General features: G+C 39.5%; 1 protein-coding gene and 1 pseudogene across 8 annotated transcripts in view; both read left to right on the forward strand.

Moving 5' to 3' along the window:
* The window catches only part of LOC148108928 (cytochrome c oxidase assembly protein COX20, mitochondrial pseudogene), a 58,020-nt pseudogene extending 48,742 nt beyond the window's left edge, over nucleotides 1-9,278 (forward strand).
* Nucleotides 1-24,636, forward strand: part of FHIT (fragile histidine triad diadenosine triphosphatase) — a 1,378,910-nt gene that overhangs the window by 718,237 nt on the left and 636,037 nt on the right. The window lies entirely within an intron of this gene.

The raw sequence follows: 24,636 nt of genomic DNA on the forward strand, positions 1-24,636 counted from the left end.
GCCCACGGCTGTTTTTGTGTGGCCCACAAGCTAACACATATTTTCAATTTTTAAATGGTGGGAAAAAGAATCAAAAGATGAATATTATTTCTTGACATGGGAAGATTATATGAAATTCAAATATCAGTGTCTTTAAATAAAATTTTATTGGAACCCAGCCATACTCATTCATTTATGCATCATCTGTGGCTGCTTCTGTACTTACATGGGCTAATTTGAGTTGTTTCCACAGAGACTAGAAGGCTTGCAAAGCCTAAAATATTTACTATTTGTCCTTTTACAGAAAATGTTTACTGATTTCTGGTCTAAGGTCAATAAGAAGAAAGAGAATTTCTATATCACAGCATTAGAAAAAATGTAATAAACTGCCAAATGCTCCTTTAAGTGGTTGTATACATTTGCAGTGTGTAGGAGAGAATACTTATTTCTTTACATCATTGCTTTAAAAAAATACATTATAAAAGTTGCCTCTCACCTTCTCTTGTGGGGAAATAATGGCATCTTGCTATCTAGTTAGTTTTGCTTTTTCCTACTTCTAACATGGTTTGTCTCATCTTTTCGTATTTCTTGGTCTTTTGTGGGTTTTCTCTATTTTTGTAATTATAACACATGCCTCTTAGAGGTAATAACTTAAAAACTAAGAAGTAAGAATACCATTTACAGAACTTGTCTGTGCCAGGTACTATGCTGAGTGCTTCACAGATGCTATTTTATATGAGCACTACAGCAACCCCTGAGGTAAGTATTAATATCGTCTCATGTTATGAGAAAAGTGAGGCTCAGAGAGGTTAATCACTTACCCATGGTCACACAGCTCATTTACGATAGGGACAGTTTTTTTGTTTTTATTTTTTATTTTTTATTTTATTTTTTTTAAAGATTTTATTTATTTATTCGACAGAGATAGAGACAGCCAGCGAGAGAGGGAACACAAGCAGGGGGAGTGGGAGAGAAAGAAGCAGGCTCATAACAGAAGAGCCTGATGTGGGGCTCGATCCCATAACGCCAGGATCACGCCCTGAGCCAAAGGCAGACGCTTAACCGCTGTGCCACCCAGGTGCCCCTGTTTTTTTTTTTTTTAAATTGTAGGTGACTTCTTACACTTCTGTGAGCAGTGTAGGATAAATACGTCAAGCATACGATTAGTAGAAAAAATTTTAAGTTAGGAACTTTGTTTTCGATCCATGCCCTTGCTTGTCCAGCACCTATGAATATTTTCAGGTAGCCAAGGATCTTTCAAAGTCTCAAGTCATAGTTAAACCTTGCTTCTCTTTAACTTAGAAGTTTGTATCATCTAATACTTTAGGAGAACCTGTAATTGCCAGAATCACTTAATGATTGTTGTGGCTTCACAGAGGCTGGCAATCATGAGCTCAGTGTAGTCAAAGCAGATCTATTATTGGAGGCAAAAACCTTCTGTTCACATTCTGGCTCTCTGACTTATTTGCCACGTGACTTTGGCCAAGTGATTTTGCCTTGCTAGGTTCTATTCTTTTTTCACTGCTTGCTTAAATATGATTGACAATATTGCATGTCTATCAAAGGCATAAGGCATTATTTTGAGATAATTTTGCCCTTGACAAGGAACCAGGCCTTATCTACACCTTTCTCAAAATGTACTCCTCACTCTACCAATAGCAGAATGCCTGAGGATGTCTACCAAAACACAGATTGTTGGGTTCCATGTCATCTGATTGAGTCAGGAGCTCTGAGGGAGGTTCTTGGAAATCTATCCTTCCAGCAAGTTCCCAGATGAGTTTTGGGCTAAATCAGAACCAACCACCAAACCCTCAAAATTCTGATGGCTTTCTTTTATTGAAAATACTAAAAAATACTGTCTTTTTGTTTGTTTGTTTGTTTGTTTGTTTGTTTGTTTGTTTTTGGAAGCCAGTAAAATATTTCAAACCATGTAAGATCAAGTATCTCTTCTTTACATATGATCTGAATTCCTTTTACAGTAATTATAAGCACATATCCTGTCAGCGAAAAAGCTGCCTTTGCCATAATCGTTACAATGTCCCATGTTTAAAGGCAGCTGTCGCTCTTTGGACTCTTTTATCTTTTCTATTAAATGTGCTGTGATAACATCGAGTTCTTTGGATGATAGAGGCTGCGTTAACTTAGGAACACCTTGTAAAACACTTTGATTTTGAAGTTGATTCTTTGCATTCCTTGATGGGATTTCTTACAGGTTCTCAGCTTAGAAGAGGGTAATAGAAGTTCTTCCTTTAGGAAGAGAAACAGGCCTGACTCTCTCGACTGACTCCACGTCCTAGACAGGTTTTGAAGTGGCACTGATACCATCACGTTTCATTTGTGAGGACGTCTAGACTTCCGTGCCTCATCTTCCAGACTCGGTTCATGTAACTCACCGTCCTGTGCATGCTCTAGACGAGTTCTCAAAGTACGTGTCCTGGTCTAGAGGCATCAGAATCAGGACATCTGGGAACTCATTAGAAATGCCGATTCTCTGCATGACTCCAGAGCTGTTGAATCAGAAATTTGGGGGTGAGACTCAGCAATCCGTTTAACAGGTCTTCCGTGTGATTCTGATGCATGCTCAAGTTTGAGCACCAGCTGGATTCTTGAGTTCCAGCTCATAGGCCTCTTCTGCCCACCTGAACTAAGTATCTCCCTCCCTGGCCTCTCACCTGTCTTGCTCGTCCTTATCACTGCACCCACTTTGTTTCTTTCATGCTCTATCACCATTTGTAGTTACATATTTATTTCTGTTCTCTTAACTAGATCATAAGCTTTGTAATCGCTAAAACCATACCTATTTTATTCACCAATATATCCCCCAGCATGGAGCACAGTGCCTGGCATGTGGTAGACATTAAAAAAATATTGAATCCAATGAGATGAGTGAACGATCAGTTAATATGAAGTGACTGAGGTTATATTTCTTCTGATCTGCTCTTTTTTGCTTGTTTGCTTTTTTGTTATTGATATAGACAGCCACACACTATCAGTTTCGTAACTAATTTGTAAACAGTTTACAAGAAACACACACGGCTCCCCGTGATCAACTTGCTCTGCAACTTTCAAATGCAGTGGCATTATCTTTACCATTATAGATATTTCCGTTTCAGGACAGAGACTGTGTTCAAAGCATGCACTTAGCGTGCACTCAGTAAGGAGTTAACATGTAGCCATCTGGTTCTGGCAGCTAGGAATGGAATTGGCAGGATACTTCTCGACCAAGACCCTTAGCTTTGTTGACCTAGTAACTCCGGTGTCCTGAGCTATGCCTATTGCTAGAGTTAAACTCAGGGAAGCTGTTCTATAGGTCTGCCTTTGTCTTCCTCAGCCTTTCTCCCCTTTTCCCTCCTGCCTCCCACAGCCCCACATCTCACCTTCTCCCCAATGCCCGGCTCATTTAACAGTTTTAGATTTATTAACTCTTTGATGGCCATCCCTTCTATTGAACAGGTGTTATCCCTCTGGTTCATGCTTCAGATATTCTCTGAAGAGCTGGTGAAAATTATTTGCTGCATGGATGTAAAAGAACTTCCTGCCTCCTAGAAATCAAGTCTTTTCGCTTGCAGCAGCAACAGCAACAACACAGGTTTGAGAGGTTAGGTAGGGATTTGAATCTCTGCTCAACCCCTTCTTAGGTGAGAGGACTTGAGCCAGGTCCTTCGCTTCCGGGGGCCAGAATTCGCCTGTCTGTAAAATGGAGATAATAGCTACCTTCTGGCACAACTATGAGGATGGAGGAACTTTGCGGAGGAGCTCATTCCTCCTTGGTGCTCAGGGTATGGCACTTACAGTGGACAAATATCAGGAACAATCCCCGGGATCTCGGACTAGGAGCACTGCAGAGGGAGAGATATTTGTAACAGAGGCCACATTAAAAATCAAATTTAAATCTTGGCAGAAAGAAGAGAGGTAGAGACTGAATCTCTTAAGGAACTAAATGTGAAACTGGTCTTTCTTTTTTGTCTTTGCACACTGTTGAGAAAAGTTACCTGCTAATGGGTTGTGAGGAGTGCAAGCTAATACATGTCCTTCCCCCCTCCCCCGCCCCCGCCATCCTCAGGATTCTTCTTAAATAAATGATGATAAACTTGCTGCATTTTACTTTAATGATCATTCCATGCTAAATTCCTGAAAGTGAAGATAACACGGGTAAAAAAAATTTTCCCCCCAAATAATAAATACAAAGATCTGTTTGTGAAATGTTTAAAACATGTGTTCCAACATAACTCTCCTAAGGAGTCATCCTGCAGTTTTCCAGAGGGAAAAGTCAGATTCATACCTCCTTGGAAATGACTTCCACTAGAGATTTGAGTGTGGTCCAGTGGATCCAGCTCAAGTATATTAATGGCGGGACTTTTAGATCTTTCCTATTTTACCTCAAATTATACAATGTATGAGGTTTGTTGAAAGCATTTTCTTTTTTGTAACCACCATCTGACACATTTTTTTCCTGACCTGATCTGAAACATGATTTTAAGTTCTTACCTTGCCAATCACAAAATAGGCCAGCCTCCTCCCAGTCACTCGCATTATGTGGCAAGTAAACAACAGTCAGCTGGAAGGACATAATCCAGAAAGTTCAGCCAATGCATCACCATTAGGTCCAGGAATACAATATACATAGTAATTAGCGGTGGCTGTGTGAACCCTACAGCACTTGGCACTTGCTCAGAGATTTTGTAAATGTCTGTGTTCCTGGGAGTCTGTACTCCCCTAGCATTGTAGTAGGATTATTGTCCTTCTGGACACATTAAGTGGATTATTTTGTTAGAGGAGGAGAAGCCATGAAAAATAATGTGCCATTTTTTCCCCTTGTAGCAGATGCTGGTTTCTTTGATAATTTCCAAGTTGAAATGAGAAAAAGAATAGCTTTCCTTCTTAACAGGAGGCAAAATGTCTTACTGAATAGACTGGGGAAAACCAATTCATCAGATTTAAGAACTAGTTTCAGACTTTTCTGATTTGTAAAGAATATTGGCATCAGTATCTTATAATTTAGAGTACTTGGGAGCTCACATCCTTACACACTGGTGTAGATAGAAATCCATTATGTTTATGTAAATGACATTACATCTTAGGTACACATAGGAGAAGTTAATGCTTCCCTGACTTCTCTCAAATGTTTCTCCCTCTCAGGGACCTTTGGCACACTACCTAAGTTTTCCCGCCTGCCTCAGGATCCTAGAATCAGAGCTTGACAGGAGCGTAGCTGTATTTTGCTAAAACAAAACTTTGTCTTTTTACTCCGTGTAGGAAAAAAGAAAGATCTTGGGTTGCAGTGTGTGTATTTGGAGAAAGTCACTAAATAAGCAGGATGCTTATGAGAAGAGAAACCAACCTGTATATATCAACCTCTTTTTTCTGTTTTTTCTTATCTTTTTTACTTTTTGACCCCTTTACCATAACCCAACATCATTAACCACTGGCAGCCCCCAATCTGTTCTCTGTATTGGTTTCTGAGCTTGTTTTTGTTTTTCAATCCCACATATCAGAGAGATGAGGGAGTATTAGTCTTTGTTTGTCTGACTTATTTTACTTAGCACAATGCCCTTAAGGTTCATTTATGTTGTCACAAATGGTAGAATTTCCTCATTTTTTTAGAGCTGAATAATATTCCGTTGTATATATATGGATACCACGTCTTCTTTATCCATTCATCCATCAGTGGATACTTAGATTGTTGCCATATTCTGGCTGTTGTCAGTATCGCTGCAATGAACATGGAGGTGCATGTATCATTTCGAGTAAGTGAGTCTACGTCCACACCACCCTGACTGCGCCCGATCTCATCGAGTGTTTTTGTTTTCTTTGAGTAAGTACACAGAAGTGGAATTGCTGGATCCTATGGTAGTTCTTTTTTGATTTTTCGAGGAAACTGCATATTTTCCAAAGTGGCTGCACCACCTAATATTCTCAACGGCAGTGCATGAGCATTCCCTTTTATCCATGTCCTTGGCAATACTTCTCTTTTTGATAGTAGCCGCTTTAACAAACGTGAAGTGCTAGCTCATTGTGTTTTGACGTACATTTCCCTGATTAACGATGTTGAGCATCTTTTCATATACCTGGGAGCCATCTGTATGTCTTCTCTGGAAAAATGTCTATTCACATCTTCTGCCTGTTTTTTAATTGGGTCATTTGCTTTTTGAGTTCTTTATATATTTTGAATATTAGCCCCTAGTGAGATATATGATTTGCAAATATTGTATCCCATTCAATAGATTGTCTTTTCATTTCGATGATGGTTTTCTTCTTTATTTTTTTTCTTTTTCTTTTTCTCTTTCTTTCTTTCTTTTCTTTTTTTTTTTTTTTTTTCTAAGTAGGCTTCCTACCCATTTTGGGGCTCGAACTCTCAAACTCATAATGCCAAGATTGAGAGTCTCATGTTCTACTGATTGAGCCAGCTATGTGCCCCTTCATGATGGTTTTCTTTGCTGTGCAGAAGCTTTTTAGTTTCATGTAGTCCCATTTGTTTATTTTTGCTGTTGTTGCCTTTTCTTTTGTTGCCAGATTTAAAAAATCATCTCCAAGACCTATGTCAAGGAACTTGTAGCCTATGTTTTTCTTCTGAGAGTTTAATGGTTTCAGGTCTTATGTTCAGGTCTTTAATCCATTAACAGTTAATTCTTGTGTATGTTGTAAGATAGTGGTCCAGTTCCATTATTTTGCATGTGGCTATCCAATTTTCCCAGCACCATTTATTGGAGGGGCTTTCCACATTGTATATTCTTGGCTTCTTTGTCATAAATTAATTGACCATATATATGGGGGTTTATTTCTAGATTGTCATAAATTAATTGACCATATTTGTGTGGGTTTATTTCTAGGTTCTGTATTCTATTCCACTGATCCATGTGTCTGTCTTTTATGCCAGAACCATTCTGTCATCTGCAAAGAATGGCAGTTTAACATTTTCCTTTTCAATTTGAATGCTTTTCATTTCTTTTTCTTGATTAATTGTTCTGATTAGAACTTCTATTAATTTGCTGAAATAAAGGGGCAAGAGTGGACATCCTTGTCTTGTTCCTGATCTCAGAGGAAAAGCTTTTAGCTTTTCATCATTGAGTATGATGTTAGCCGTGGGCTTGTCATGTATGGCCTTGATTATGTTTAGGCATGTGTCTTCTATACCTGCTTTGTTGAGAGTTTTTATCATAAATGGATGTTGAATTTTGTGAAATGATTTTTCTGCATTTATTGAGATGATCATAAAATTTTTATCCTTTCTTTTGTTAATGTGGCATATCATGTTGACTGATTCATGGGTATTGAACCATCCCTGTATCCCTAGAATAAATCATACTTGATCGTGGTGTATAATCCTTTTAATGTATTGTTGAGTTCATTTATATAAGCCTCTTAAATAACATTTGAAAAATTAATATTAGGATCTTGAATCTTATATCCTACTCAATAGTTTTCCAGGAAAATTATTTAACTTAGCTTGAATTTTTAAAACAAAATGAAGGATATATTGTTTATCCTACAATGGAAATTCAACTCTGTCTTTTAATGCAATTTTGTGAAAAGTTACTTATATGCATTTTAAGTAACTATCTATAAGGTGTTATCTGTTCATGTCAATCGTTTCTAAAGTAAAACAAAATGATTTGAACTCTTTATGAATTTATCTTTTGCCAGTTAACATATTTTAAATAATTTCTTGCAGTGCTATTTGCCACAGTAATATCTTATAAGAATCTATTGATAATGGCTTAACCTGCGTCAGTGTTGTAACTAAAAATGCCCAGCATGATCAGGTGCTTTGTCTTCCTTTCTCCTCTTCAGATGTAGACTTTCTCTTCAGTATTCTGTTAAACTCCAGAGAGGCTTACAATTATTCAAAATTATCTGCCATTTTATACTCTCTGGGTAACCACTTATTCCTGTTTTCTTCTTGGTGGTGAATAACCTCACCTAAATAGACCAGAAATGCCCAAAATCTCCTTGCCTTTTTCTCTAGATGCAGCTGGTGAGCAGCCATATCAAAACTTCACATCACATTTTATCTGAGCACTCAGCTAAATAATAACAGATTCTTAGTATTCTGGATTATCCTATATTTGCTGCTGTTCCCTTAACTTCACACTTATCATTAGAATTTTTAGGCATTAAAATGGCATTTTTGTTCTTAAGGTGTTGTTTTTGCTCAATTTTCCCATTATTTAAAGTTGAATGCTTTATTATTAAAGGTAAAAGCCTTTTAAACTTTGTTTGTAGTGCCTATCCCTATATGGCATGCATATCCATTTGCTTTTTCAAACCTAGTAAATATTTCTCATACTTCAAAGATATATCCAACGGAAAGCCTACAGTAGTTGAGTGTTGCACAGGAGTATTTAGGATTGTTAATTGAATTGCATCATTGTGAAAAAGGGAGGCTTTCATTGTTTTGATGATAATCTTTTCCTTTCTTACTTATTTTAATTGCAAAATAAGTTGTTATTCTAAGGAAGGATAACTTTAGATGTTTTACTAACAGCAAGAAAATGTGCTGTTTTTTATGCAGCTTGAGTAAATTACAACTAGACCACTGGGGTCTTAGTGGTTATTACAAGATTAAATAACAAAACTGTGAAAAAAGAAATAAATATTCCAATAAATGTAGTTTCTTATAAACATTCACAGTCCAAGGTTACAGATTGACTGCTGTTGTTTATTAAAGCAAGTCTTTTAATTTGTACATAGGTCATTGCCACCTTTGGTTGACTGAATTATACAAATACTCAATTTTATAAGAACTTCAAAATTAGAAGTTTGTCTCACATTTGACTTTAGACTCCTTTGTCTCTAAACAAAGGGTTATAAGTCTAAGACTTAAATTTGCAATAACATTTGAGTCAACAATATCTTTATCTTTACCTAGAAGTTTTCACTAATTGCTCTGAAATTAATGGCCAATATTTTTAATTATAATTTTAATCAAGGCAAACAAACAAAACAAAAACTTGGGTCTTATGATTTAGTTTTACAATATATACTATCATATGTAATCTTAATAAGAATCCAATAAGTAGGTATTACTCTGTTTCGCAGAGGAGGAAACTGAGGCTCAGTGACATACTAAGGGATTGGAGAAGTCACCTAATTCTTAAATAAGCTGCAGTGCAGTGTTCTGAGCCTCGAGAATCTGACATCAGACTTGGAGACCATGGCCTTAACCTTGTGATATGAAGCTCCTTGTTATCATCAGCTAACGAATATGAGTTCTTTAATCTATGGCAAGTAACTCTTCTAAACACTCTCAGGAAAGTCATTTGGGATCATTAAAAAAAAAAAAAAAGAAAAGAAAAAAAGTCCATCCCCAGTAATAGGAATTGATCTTTTCTTCAAAGGCAGGTGTTGGGATAGAACTGAATCATTGTTGAAGTCCTATTTTTTCCAATTTCCATTAGATCCTAGGAAATACCACATTGATAAGTAGATGATACTCTTGGTCCAAATTATTGACCTTCCTTTTCTATCATCAGTTGTTCCTAGTCTTAACACTCACCATCCCTTTTCTCTCCCTAACTTGTCTTTCTTTGTCTCCCTCATTTCAGTCTTCCCATGAATTTTTTTCACAGTCTTCTTGTTCCCCCGCCTTTTCTCTTACCTGTCTTTAAAGATCTGCAAATCTTATTCTTTTTGCTCACTTCTTTTGACTGCATTTTCTCGCCACACTGTATTTTATGTGTAGTGAACTTCTGGGATATCCATATTCTTTTCAATATTACGGATTGGAGGTTGCTATTCTAGAGGATGCCCCATAGGTAGATGTGGGTTGAGAGCTATGGGAAGGGGCCCAGGATGGGCTTTATTTAGAACAAAAAGTTCAGGTCTGGGTCTGGAAGCCCAATTCACCCTTAATTTTTAGCTCCAGTCTCAGTTGAAGGAGTATGTTGAAACTTGACATCATGTTCAGAGTGCTTGAACATTATGGGCTAGGATGGTGACGGTGCACCTTATTTGAAATGAGTGTCTGCAGAATAAATGTGCCTGTGTGTATCCATACATGTGCTCACATAAATTGTTCCTCTGTTTTCAGAAGGATATGTAATAGGTGCTTATTAAAGAAACTTGAAGAAAGTTCTCTTAAATACCTTCAAAAATGGGCCATGTGTTATCATAAGGTTTAGCCTTTGTTTAGTGTATAATTGATATATGAAAATGGAAATATGTCCTTCCCTGTTAGTGACTTCCACAGGTCCTAGTAATGGTTGTATGAAACTCTTCTCATTATGGATCAATAATTCGTCAAACAGAAAAGAAATGTAGGGCTATTATTAAAAAATATATATATATATATATATATATATATATATGGCTAAGTGTTTATTTATACATATATGCCGATATTTATGGAATGCTTGAATGTTGTGTAAACTTGGAGATTTTTCTTAACTCAGAAGTTGCCTGAGTCATCCTTAATAAGTATGTGATGTATTTAAATTTCAAGAGATTAAAAAAGATGTAATCACTTGCTTACGTTTTCAGATAACCTGATCTTTAGGAAACTTTGTGGTAGCAACTCTCTTGGCTTACTAAGCATCCCTGATTATAAGACTTCCTCAACCTTTTTTACCCCATAGACTTAGGAACTGAGGAACAAGGCATCTAAGAGAGTAAGCAGAGGAAGAAGCGAAGTACATCCCAACTCCTGGTTCAGTCATATCAGTAGAGTTTTGTAACGTCCTACGTTTTACAGTATCTTTACCAGTAACAGTTAGTGTTGTCCTGATTATAAGCAAACAGAGGTAGATTCTAGTTAGCTTAAGCAAAAAAGGAATTTATTGGCAATCTCTTGAGTTCACTGTACAGATTACAGGAGATGGGAGAATGACACTTGGACGTGAACAGGAAGCAGCTTAGATTTGGGGTTAGAGACAGTAAGTGCTACCCAGTAGTCTTTTGAGGACTCCACCATTGGAAAAAAAAAAAAAACAAAAACAATTTCCAGGACTTTTGTTGAGTCTTCTGGTTACTATAATCGAGATTCAGATTTCAAAGAAAGAGTATCCAATTGGCTAAATTGGAAAATGTGCCCAGTCATGGCAACGGCCTATCTTCACCAGCAGTTGCTGAGAGTGAAGATGATTTTGGGGTGCTATTATCAAAAAGCCATGGAACAGTTGGGCCACTGGAAACAACGAAAGTCTAGTGTATAATTTCCCATCTTTCTCTAGAATTGGGCTTCACCACAAAATCGGACAACAATTTTCAAGTGAAAGCACATATTGAGATTGATCTTTACATGAAAACGATTAACTTGATCCACAAAACATACAGTAAAAACAAGCGATAAAGAAAGGAAGCTAATAAAAGAAATTGATTTATTCGAAGTGCCGTGTGTCTCTTTCACTTTGCTGCATATAGCAGGACAGAATTAGCGGCAGTCTTGGCTCCAGTGGTCTGCCAGACCAGCAGTAATGGGTCTTAGCCACGCCAAGTTTGATTGTGTTTTGTCTGAAGAGAAGGATAAAACAGCTTTGTTTTTACCTGTCAGATTGCCTGGTTCTTAAGATCAGGAACTTTCTAGAGGAAAGCATTCTTAATGGAATAGGAGGAATTCAATTTACTGTTTTCAGCATTGTGACCTGATAAAGGGAGTTTTATGTCTTCTGTATGGACCTGTGCATATGACCATTTAATAAACACTCCTCCGTTAATGTTTCTCATTTTACCAAGTGTGTTTTGAGGCCTGGAGGGTATGACATTATAATATCAACTTTTCAGAGATTTAGCACAGTACCTGACACACTCATAATCAGTGCAAAATCAATGTTGGCTTTTGTTAGGATAATAATTACTACAAATACCTGATAATAATTAAACGTGTGTTATATGCCAGGACTTACCACTTAGCACTTATGAAGTTGATTTTTATTCCCTGATAGTGATGAGGACATTGAGGCTTAGAGAGGCAAAGATAGTGATCTTGGTGGCAGACAACAAAAATCATTCTTGCTCCATTTCGGAACCTCTGTACTATCGACATTTTTGAGGGGCTCCGTTCTGTGCACTGCACCACGTGTAGCACCATCCTTGACCTTAACTTACCAAATGCCAGTAGGAGCTTCTAGTCATAATGGCCTAAAGTATCTCCAAAAATTGCCCAAAGCCCTAGGGCTGGGGGGCAGGGAGGAAAGGGAGCAAGATCCTAAAATCAAAACTTACTTGAGAATTACTGGTATAGCTAGTTTGAGGGGAAAAATATACTACAGGGACTCTGCTATTGCGCCACTGAAAGCTAGATATCCTTCTGTCACCCTCCTTCAGAAACTGGATTTCTGTGGCAGCTCCTGCTGCTTCCTGTTGTTTTCTGAGTCTGTCTTAGTGAGGCCGGAGTCCTATGACTGTGTCCTCACTGAGTAGGAGTCTGGGAAAGTGAGTGCTTCTGCCATGTGTAGTTACACGTCCTGGGAATTCAGAAGACAGATATGGTACTAGCTCTTCTAGAACCTACAGTCTCATTAGAACTACAGTGGCAGGGCAATACCAGTGCTGCAATAGAAAGAGGGACTGGGAGCTACCTGTCTATCCAGAGAAAGGAATGCCCGCCTGAGCTCAGGGAGTACATCCAAAGGAGGTGACTTTCAACCTTGTCCTAAAGAATGAATGATTTTTCAGGGAGCCTGGGTAGCTCAGTTTGTGGAGCATTCTGACTCTTGATTTTGGCTCAGGTCATGATCCTGGGGTCTTGAGATCCAGCCCTGCGTTGGACTCTGTGCAGAGCATGGAGCCTGCTTGAGATTCTCTCTCCCTCTGCCCTTCCCCTACCCCTATCATGTGTGTAAGGGGGAAAAAAAAAAGAATGAATGATTTTCCCCCAAGTTGGGAAGAGGATCTTGGTGGTTATTGCCATAGCTGGGTTCAACCACTAGTATAGACTCAGTGGCCTGAAATGATGGATTCTCATTTTGTGGGCTTCAGTTTAAAATGCACTTTCTTGTTTTGTTAAGTGATGAATAGCCTCTACAGTGTTAGGTTTAAGATGGGAGATTTTGCATTCTTTTCACAGTTTTGATGGTTTGCCCTGTGCAGAGAGTATTTTTGCTCTTGGGGCTGTCTTAGCTTCATTGCCACAGGGTTCCTTGATGCTGTTGAGGGAGCTCTAAGTAATGTAAACCTTCCTCTTTTAAAGGGAGGCTAACAACTTAGAGACATATAGGTGTTGAAGCTTAGTACCTAAATGAGCCTCTCCCTCTTTGATATAATTAGGAGAAATCTTTACTAAACGGCACATTATTCTTAATTGGCATATTAGGCTATTGGAAGATCATTTTAATTCACTCTGATTGATGACATACATACATATATACTTTCCTCATGGGGTAGATATTCCATACAAATTTTCAAGTATAACTTTCTCTTAAAGGATTCAGTACCACCAAACAGATCTGTGGACACGATCTTCGTCCTTACTATCCAAGGGCGAGTTTGTACTGCCCACACACCTCCCCTAGCTCCCCCTTTTCAGCACTGTATTTGTTGTGCTAGTAAAGAAAGCTTGGGAATGAACAAATGGTTGATTTCAGTGACCTAGGCAAAGATTACTCCATTTGAATGTTACTGGGTGGTTCTCCAGAAAGGTGGTCAAACCACCTTTCCTTTTCCCAAAAGTCCATGGAAAGAGATCCAAGCACCACCAGATCCTGAGACAATTTTACCAATAAGCACTTTTTTTTTTAATACTCTGTGCCCCACATGGGGTTCAAACTCATGACCCCAAGATCAAGAGTCTTGTGCTCTACTGAAGGATCCAGCCAGGCACCCCCAACCAGCATTCACAGAATACCCCCCCCTTTTTTTTAAGATTTTATTTATTTGACAGAGAGAGAATGAATGGGGAGGAGGGGCAAAGGGAGAAGCAGACTCCCCGCTGAGCAGGGAGCCTGATGTGGGGCTTGATCCCAGCACCCTGGGATCATGTTCTGAGCTGAAGGCAGATGCGTAACCAACTGAGCCACCCAGGCGCCCCCAGGATACTTAAAAAAAATTTTTTTTTAATTAAGTAGGCTCCATGCGCAATGTGGGGCTTGAACTCATGACCCTGAGATCAAGAGTCACATGCTCTACCAACTGAGCCAGCCAGGTGTCCCCCACCAGCACTTTTGAAGTGGCATGAAGACAAACCTACTAATTGACTCCATCATTGCAATTCTGCTTGCTCCCACTCGTCGATTCAGTGCTGTTTTTTCTGTCTTTGTGTCCCTGGGCTTTTATTTTCAGAGGAAGTTAAGTGCCGCTTGAAGATGGCGGGGACTGTTGACTCCCATTATCCTCTCTGTAGGCAAAAACATAGGCTTTGTATGCTAACACAGAGAACCAGTCAGAACCTTTCTATGGTCCTGGAGATTTCTCTGCTGAATAAGGATTGTGTTCTGAGTGTGAGCATTGCCCCAAAATGGTGGTCCTTGAAAATAGGTACTTACTCTAAGTGTTGGACTAAGTGTGGGTGAAGTCTGCCAAGGTGGTTGGCCACAAAGGCATTCCTTTCTTTCAATAAACATTAATTGAGCATTTACCTTGTGCCAGGTTCTGTGTTCATTAGTGAAGATACAGTGACTGCTACTCTCCACCCTCCAGGAGCTAAAAAGCTGATCCGTTCCATCTTTGGACTCTTTCTAGCCCTCAGTGCTAGTACTCCTTTATTATGGGTAAAATACTGTATTTTCTAAACCCCTGCCAGACTTCTCTGAAATTTAGATAATTTGAAAACAGGTGTCTGTGAAAAACCTGGTGCATAATGTTGCAGTAATAGGTTTTTAAAAAATGAATAGAATTAATCACTTGTAAAAAATAAAGATTATTTTTCTTTATCTCAGCCAACAGAGAAACTAAGCAGTTTTCAGGATTAGTGTCCTCTTTAAAAGGACACTATCTGCCAGATCGGATTAGTTTTACAAAAGATAATAGCTATACCTAAAATTAATGACACTAAATATCATGACCAAAAAAAGTAAAGTCAAGCGGCAGCCACAGTGAAATCCATCCAGACTCTTGATACTGGATTTTCTGTCATGGCTAACTTCTGCCACCCTCATGCTCCTTGGAAAAACTTCCTCCCTATTTTGCAACCGACTGCAGGTTATTCTTAGATTCAGACAGGGAAACAAAAACTGAGTGACAAGACCAGATGCACTTTACCTCGGTTATGAATACAGTCTGATGTGGGTATCTGTGGGATTATCTTTTTTCTTTTAGACCCTTCTTTAAGTAGAATGCACGATGATAAAGATCAGGAGATGGGAGGAGTTGGCAGAAAAAGGAAAACAATGGCCCCTTAATAAGACTCCTAGTAATCAGGCAGGCTTTTGTGTTTTGCATTAGAGATGTGAAAGTGATGGACTGACCATTTTGAAGGCTGCCATCATTGCAGACTGGCGTGTTTCTAATTACACATGAAATGAAAGGCTTCAGAGAAGAAATGACCCAGAACACTCAACCATTTAAGTATCTGATTAAGGCACGTAAGCCTTGTAAAGAGCAAACTGCAAGATCGCACTAGTCCAGTTGTGTTTTGTTTTTTTTTTTTTAGACTCATTTGAAATCTACTCTTTTTTTCTTCTACCTCCTTTTTTTTTTTTTCTGTCCAAATACTTTTGTGCCCAAATTTGGAATGTTCATATCTGATCTCTCAAGTGCCAGCAGGAAACAGATGGCACCATCAGAGGATTGAATGGAAGGGGGTTTTAGTAAAGGGACTGTTTATAAGGTATGAGCAGGGTGGAGGGAAGTAAAAGGGAGTGGAGCAGCACCAGAGCGTAGCAATGGAGGGAAGCCTGGACGGCAAGTAGGAGAGCCACACAAGAGCTGATCCTGTACAAGGGGGCTCCATGGAGATTATAGAAGCATGATAAGAATCAGAGGGAGTAAGTACTGCATCTTCTCTCCCTTCGCCACCACCAGTCTTTGGCTCATGATTGTCATTGGCCAAACCTACCAGAAGTCAGAGGAGAAATGAGTCTGGCAGATGCGTAGAAAATAAATTGCTGGGACACAGGACAGGAAGAGCAGAGAATGGATCTGGGGGCAAATGGAGAATAACCAGCACACATGCCTTTCACTAACATAAACCAACAGGAAGATCCCATGTATACTGGCAGATTAATTTGCCTTTCACCTTATAGTGCAGAACCGAGGAATTCACCACAATTACATGGAGCCGCTACTATGGGCAAGGCAAAAATGACCAGTGCAAATGCCTAGGCTGTATCATTTGTCATGTGTGGACCCCTCAGATTCTGTACTATCAGGGTTTGCACAACTAGTGCCTCCAGACACAGGTGGGACATATAAATGGGTGAACTGGTCTAGGTGGTAGGTAATGGGGAGTCATGTCTGTGAAGAACTCGGTAACCCTGCTATCTCTGAAAGCATCGGTTGGCATGCAGTGCCCGGGAATTCAAGCCTGACATTTTCAGACTGTCTCTTTTTTTTTTTTTTTTAACCAAAGAAACCGTATAGCTAGGGGGAAAAAAAAGTTTCATTTTTGAATGTTGACAGCTAATTCAATTTCCTTTTTAAAGACCTGTAGTTTAGATTAACAAACACCTCTCATTGAGAGCTGGTAGCCTTTAAGTTCTTTGGTCTTTTGAGCTCCTCTATGTACTGTTCCAAAGGAAACAACCTCATCCTACCTGCTGTGGGGAGACCAGCTTCCCATCCCGAGTGCTTTCCAGACATTTGGGAGGTTCTGTGATGTTCTGCCATCCCTTGCTCTGGCCTCCTGCTGTGCATGCGTGCTGGTGTCTCCACTCAGCCTCTCACCTTTGGGGACCAGCAGACCTCTTTGCCTACCCTCCAGGCCCCAGAGCACAGCTGACCCAAGGTGATTGTAACAGACTTTATCTGGAGGTGTGGACATAACAGAAGGTAATTATATGACAAAGCAGGGATCCACTTCCAATACAAAGCCTCTTGCTGCAAGCTTGCCCTCCCTCTCAGGTGGAGCTTCTCCTCAAGCTCTTTCCTTCTTCTCGGCAAGCTACCGTCAGGGTCCTCCATTCCAGTGTGTCTCCCATCTCCTCTCTTCTCCAGGTCCTCAAGTTGTGCTGTTCCCTGCACCGTGCCCCCGCTCTCCCCCAGCCCCGGCCCCTGCCTTAAAATAGCACCTAGAGGCAACTCAAGAATCCCTACGCTGTATATCCCAGTTGCCGCTACTGCTTTTTGTCGCAACCTCTACTTCAGGTTAGGCCCCTAGATAATCAAAAGACCCACTGAAAGAAGCAGTCTTACCTAAGGAACATTCATTACTCCATCCAGAATGCTCCAGAATGCTCCAGAATGCTGCTGTCCTTCCAGAGCAATCAGCTCAGTCATTGTTGACTTTGATACCACGGCCCTTCTGTCCTCTTTGCTTCATAGAACTGCCTGCCTCAGACTCCTTCCTGAAGGTGGGAAGCAAGAGCATAGGCTGAATTAAGAAACAGGGTTTACTTCAAAAGAAATCTCAAATTCTGTTAAGTTTGGTAGTAGGGGACATTAGGGATGGCTTGCCAAGCTGAGACCCACAAAAGCTTTTCTTTTGGAAGGCATGGAAATCTTAAAAAAAAAAAAAAAAAAAAAAAAAAAGAAAGAAAGTATCTGATAGGAGCACACAAAAGCTTTTCTTTTAGAAGGCAGGAAAATCTAAAACAATATTTATGTATCATAGCTGATGAGATGGGGACTGGTTTCAAGGCTAAAAGGTGATTATAATCACCCACACAGTTATTGCAAATGGTGTCCTACTTTGTATTTTTGTTTATGATAGGCTGGAGAGAAGTAAATTACCACCTCGTTGTCAGCCAATAATCATTTTCCAGGAAAAGGTAATTTATCCTCTGAAAGGGAATATTCACCTGTTTACCTTTTTGATTGCACCATTGTGTGTGTGACTCCTACTGATTATGAAATCCATGTTTCTGTCCTCCAGATCCCACACGAAACCAGCCCAAGCTGGGGTGTGATGTAAAAATACATGATCAGATTGCAATTAGCAGCCTGACCTTCCCTCGGTGGTCATCACGGGAGACCGTGAACGCCGCAGGCAGCCAACACTCGGTATCTGTCTCGTTGAGTGTAACTTTTGGGGAGATTGGTCTGTTTTCACAAGATGTTGGAGGATACTACTTCCTCCATCCTGAGGGTTAAGTTTGGGAGGAAGTGGTATAGTCACCATAGAACTAGGGGGAATTCCCATTGTGGAAAAAAAAAAAAATTAGAGAAATTTTACTCAAAAACTTTTAAATAACCCAGTACTACAGTGAGAAGAAACATTTCCCGGGCTTTGAATGAAATACCTTAAGATGTACTTCAACTTTTAGGTGGTTTATTTAGTTCTTGGTTAGCAGAGTGTTGCTGCAAGGACTGGAAAGCTGACAGGAAGTGCATCATATTCTAAAAGGGGCTGATTATCTGGCACAAAGTAAATGATACTAACATTGGCTTTTTAAAAACTCTCTGCTGAGCATAGTTACGTCTCAGAATATAATACAGTTTCATTCTTATCCATAGGCTTTCCCTCTTTTAATTCTTATTTTTAAAATTACATTTATATCTATATCTATATATCTATAGATATTTACAGAAGTGCATAAGTTTAATAATCATAGATTAATGGAAATGACAAGAGGACACAGATGTTCATACATATACAGATGCTTTTATTATTCATATTATTTTATTTTTAAAGCCTTTTCTTGTAACACAACTGGACTTTATTGCTTTTTCCAAAAACAGATTTTGTTTCTACCACTGTGGTATACAAATAATGTTTTTATTTGGTTCCAATGAAATCACATAGATTGATTCCATGGACCTTACTCCTCCCATGTAATCTGATTTATTGGATCACATAGTAGCCTTCAAATTTTTAATGTATCAAATATATAGTTTACTAAGTATATCTCTAGATTTTAGACAAAAATAATAAATATAAAACTTGTGGATATGTGTTATAAAATGTTCATATTAGTCTAAAAGAACAGGTTTGTTACTCATAGGAGGAGGGAAGTGCTAACACTTATATGAATACTTATGTGAGTGACCCTGTTCCCCATATGGTTAAACAGACAAAAATCTGTATTTCTTTCTAACATTTCCAATTAACGTTAATTAATTGTCACACTTGATGTGCAGGATCTGACTTGCCATTTGTAGATTGTAGCCTTGGTGTTGACTTGCTCGTTTGGTTAGTTTCTTTGCTGGCTGGACTTTCACTTAATGTGAACACTTGCAGTGTCAGTGTTGTGAGTTTCCTTTCTCCCTCCCTCCCTAGCAATATATCTGATAGATTTAGGGGAGAGAGGTTACAGAAACTTTTACTTAAAATTGGGTATTGTTTGCAGATTTCAATGAATCACACTCGGCTGTTCCTCACTATTACGGGAGTTAGAGCACTAACTCCCTGCCAAATACATATAATGAGGACTTTGAAAATATATCCAGGTGGTTCTGTGAAAATGTGCCACTCAGATCTTTTGTGGCAGGAACGAAATTGACTGAAGAACGCAGTCACTGCTTCCGTGAACCCAACATTGTGTCATGCTGAGGGTGCGCTTCCCATAGCCAACAAATGAAGGCAAATGGGCTAGTAGTACACACCCATACCTGTGATATGTGTGGTTCTTTCATTGGAAGACTGGCTCAAAGTCTCCTTCTGGGCCTGGCCAAACCTTTCATGGAATTACCCTGGAGCCCAAGACTCTTCCCACCCAAAACTTTCTGCCCTGTCCTTTAGCAGAGTCAGACCTACATCGTGGTCTGGCAGCTAGCTCTTCCTGCCTGCTACTCTTCCTTCCCTCTACCCACCATCCCCCACAAGACTTCTCTTGCATGTCTAATCCTAACACAAGGTCTGCTGATCTGAGAACCTGAACTCACACAAATAGCACTGAGCTCTGCCTCTAAATGAATTTAAAAGTTACTTTTCTCTTCTGTAATCGAAATTAATCTTTGAACACTTTGGTGGAGGAGAGAACTATCTTCGTAGTCAGAAAATGTGTTTATCCATGTGGTTCATTTTCTTTATCTTCTGTAGTGACTACAACATATACAGAAGTTTCATTGTTGCTGTGGCACATTTTTGTATGTGATCTTGTGGGGTAATAAAGAGGGGGAAAAAAGAGAACAAAAAAGCCTCCCCCTTCCAAATTAAACCCAAACATAAGAATAATAATGTTTTCAACTTTCATAGTGATTTTTTAAAATATTCTAGGGGAAAAATAGAAGAGTCCTTTGTTAGTCTATATCCTAAAATTTAATTTTTTTCATTTTAAAAATAATTTGTTGATATGATGGTCATAATAAAGTAACCATTATGAAGTGAACAGTGCAGTTGCATGTGGTACATTCTAAATGTACTAATGGAGGTTGTGCACCTCCAGCTCCCTCTGGTTTCAAAACGTTTCCATCCTCCCAGAGTAAACCCCTTACCTGTGAAGCAGTTTCTCCCCTGCCCCCCCAGCCCTTAGTAACCATTAATCTGTGTGCCATCTCTATGAATTTACCAATTCTGGTTATTTCATATAAAGGAACTCCTACAATAGGTGTACAAATATATACTCATACATACATACCCGTTGTCTGCTTTCTTTGACTTAGCACCTATAATTGTATCTTTTGTTTACTTCCTAATCAAAAATGTCCTTGGCACTAGTGATCTCACCCTGTTTAGGGTTGAATTTCTTCTTCTTTTTTTTTTTTTTTTTTTTCCCCAGCTCCATCTTCCTCAAAGTCTACAAAGAATCTTTGTTGTGGTTTTTTGTTTGTTTGTTGTTTTTTTCCTGTTTTTCCTTCTTGTCCCTCCCTCACAAACTTTGCCAAAAAGTTGTGGGGCTTACTTCTTCCCCCACATCAGATAGCTGTTTCTCTAGATCCTTGTACAAGAGTGACCATGAACTTTATATGCTGTAATGGCTGTCAGAAGACATTAGTGCTTAACTTTCTGAGGGAATAAATAGATGTTTCTAGTTCTAAGGGATTTACCCAGATACCAAGAAGTTCAGACTGTGGGTAGCAGGAGCCTGGACTGGTTTTAAAGATTAACTTGGCTTGGCCCCTTGACAATTGTGGACTAAACCTTAGGTCATCATCTGTGACTGTGGCTGATGTTGGGACCAATCACGTAGGGGAATGGTTCTGAATATTAAATGAAATGGGATATTGGCCCCAGTTAGTGTGGTCCCTGCAAGGTAGTAAGCTTTTTGTGCTAGCCGTTCTCGTATGTTAGCCATCGTTGTGGTCCGTGGTGCTGTGGGGTGGGCTGTGGTGTGGTTGTGGTATAGGGGGCTTGCAGCAGTTGTGGAGTTGATGTTATTTACTACCAGAGCACGTGTGTCTCTGAAGTCAAGGTCTTCATAAGTCCTGGCAGCCTCCCAAGCAAAAAATAACAACTCCACTCAAGCTGGACAAAAGTACAACAGATAATTCCAAAATTCTATTGTAAATGAATTTGAAGGCAGAATTCTGTTGTTCATTTCTTTGGTGAAACTAAGCAATGGAATCCTGCTGCTTGTCAGACATTGTAACTGAAAATGGGTCTTGATCTTGCGATGATTTGCTTTCTTACCTGATATTTGACTTATCGAGTGTATCTATGTTAGTCTTTTAGCCTCCTCCCTCTAAATTTTTTTTAAGATTTATTCATTTGAGGGAGAGAGAGAAAGCAGGTGCACGCACATGCATGCATGAACGGGAGGGGCAGAGGGAAAGGAGAGAGAGAATCTTAAGCATGCTCCACACCCAGCATGGAGACCCACGCAGGGCTCGATCTCATGACCAGGAGATGATGGCCTGAGCTGAAATCAAGAGTCAGACGCTTAACCAACTGAGTCACCTAGGTTCCCCAATCCTTCTTAATTTTTAAATGCTTTTCTCTGTGTTCAGAGCCCAGTTTAGCCTTGTGATGGCTCTCTGCCCAGCTCGTAAACCCATTACCTTTCTCTTCTTTAGAGGCATGACTCATTGACTTTTGCCTCTTAGTATCTTTTATGTCCCTCTTTCTCATTCCTTATAAAAACACATGGAGTTCTCTTTCCTTTTATAGGAAGGAGTGCGGCAAATGATTAAGAGTGAGGACACTGGATTCTACTCTTAATCCATGCTGTCGAACACTGGGTGCCTCTGAGCAAGGGTTTTAACCTCTCTAAGCTTCAGTGTCTTCATCTATGAAATGGGGAGGTAGTTATGCTGAGGACTTAAGGAGATGAACCATGTAAAATGCTTAGGACAGTTTCTGGCACATGGTCAATGTTATCTAATGATGACGCTCATGATGGTGTGGCTTATCTAGCCTCCTAATTCCTTTCCTTGGTTGAATTTAATCTCAAATATTATTAGCTGTTTTTAAAAGTGCATCTTGGCTCAGACCTTTCTTTTGAATTCAACTTCTGCCTTTTTAACGTCTTTCTGAATAGTTCTACCCCTCACATAAATGCGACTTCTCCGAAGAGCAGATTGTGTTTTTGACCTTCTCCATCTCTGTTGTCTTAAAGCATCACCCACCTTCAGGTTCATGCAGTGATCTTTGAATACTTGTGAAGAGGTCAACTTCCCACATTTCTAAAATAACCAAGTCCTGTATGTTCTCACAAGCTCATCATCATCTGTTTACTTCCATTTCTATGTCCAGGACCACAAATCAAATCTGAGACACCCCCTTCAGGACTCAGGACAGTTTAAGTGATGATGATGATGATAGCATCACAGTTCATGTTTATTAAGCTCTAACTTTGTGCCAGAAACTCTTCCAAGTGTATATAACATGTATCACTTTATTAAATCCTCACAAAAGCTTTCTGACATAGGTACTATTACCTCCATCAGAGCAGAAAAAACTCACGCTCAAAGATGTTTAAAAAAGCCTGCGGAAGGCCATTGGTACTTAGACTTGGAACCCAGCCCATATGACTCAGGTGCTTGTGTACTTAATGACCCTCCACTGCTTCCTTAGCCTTCCCCCTTCCTTGCCAGTTGCTCTCCCTGCTTCCAGTGCCAGTCCTCTTGAGTTTTGAGAATTGCTGCCAGATTCCCGTATTACTAATAAGTGCAGTTCCTTGACTGAGAGGATTGGAGGTTGGAGGTAGGGCATGTTACTCAAGCTTAAGTGGGCATACAAATATGCTGAAATTACATATGGGGTGGGTTGATTTGTTTCTCAAAAGGAAACTAAGAGCTGTATCTTGGATAATGTCCCAGAAGCTCCTTGAGTTGGCATTCAAGGCTCTCTTTCAGTTATTCCGCAGTCAGTTCTTTCTAGGCTTTCTCACAATATCCCCCGTCCTACACCTCTGTCCCAGTCAGACGTGTCCATTTACTGTTCCTCTTGCTTTATACATCCCTCCCCCACCTTCACTCTTGAAGGTTCACCACCATTACCAGATCCTAAGAAGGCCTGACATCCCCCTCCCCATTTTCTTTCCTGTCTGTTCTCCAAAGTTTACCCTTTGTCCCACCTCCTTTTGATATCTTCGTAGATGACTCCAGGTTGGTAATGAGAGGACTTTTCCTCTAACTGCCACAGAACACGAAACAGAGGTGCCCACTCAGTAGCCCACAGGAGCCCCTAGTGAAGCTAGCCCATCATTGCCATGGGGGTTAAACAACCCACCGTTGCCAGGTGGCCCGGTTTTTTGAGAGGTAATAGAAATCTAAATATTTAAGTGCAATCTCATATATTTTTAAAGCTGACAATAAAATGAAAACAGAATTTCCAGGGGGCAAACAAAGTTTGTTTGGGGGCAGCCACCTGGTTTGGACTTCCGCTAAGGAGTATGTTGTCCCCATTTACCAATTGAAAGTTGCTCGTACTGTCTGCTAGACGGAATTCTCTTTTTATTTGTTCAGAGTTTCCAAAGTTGTTTGGAAGAAACTGACCCTCAGTTGTTTCTTTTGTAAATTATCTTTTTTTCCCCCACAGTAATTAGTACAGAAAATTTTAGAATGATAATGTCATGTAATCAAAATATTCATTGTAGCACATCGATCATACATGATACCTTGTTTGGGTGCCACCTTCTTTCACAAAAAGCGATTAGAATTAAAAAAAAATAGCTATTCAGGTAAGACAGCAGTCAAAAGTTTCAAAAGCATTTGGCTTAAAACACACATTTCAATACTTATTAAAGTCAATTATCAGGCAACCTCTCAATTGCACGTGTTTTGTGAAGAGTTAGGGTTCTCTAACTAGAGAAAATTGGACTGAGTGCTTTCCTCTTTTTAATATTAGAAATGCAGATTGAAAATAAGCTTTTCAAAAAAATTGGATATCCATGTATTGTTATTAAGGTAAACTGAAATTATTTTCATTTTTCAGTTCTGAAGCAAGTAAGTGAATGAAATTTGCAGTTGATGACTTGTAATTACATCGATTTTCATTTTCCTTCTTGGGTATTCTTCAAAGTGACAATGCTTAAAGCAAATGGCACTTGATCAACAGCAGCTTTACGACACCCTAATTGCAGCAGACAGTTACACCGTGAGAACGGCAGATGAAAGGCTCTGCCAACTGTTAGGGCTGGTCAACCATCCCACTTGCCTCCGAGTCCCCAAGATCTTGTGCAGTGCTTGACTTTAGTTAAGGGGGAAAAAAAAGACATGTTGATGGGGTGGTGGTGGACAACACAGGACCCAGGAAAAATAGAAGGAGCTGACAATCTGTCCAACAAGAGATGTTCTTCTGGCAGGTGT

This window comes from Ursus americanus, chromosome 14 (genome assembly GCF_024610735.1).
Source record: "Ursus americanus isolate L20-20 chromosome 14, mUrsAme1.1.p, whole genome shotgun sequence".
Taxonomy (NCBI): Eukaryota; Metazoa; Chordata; class Mammalia; order Carnivora; family Ursidae; genus Ursus; species Ursus americanus.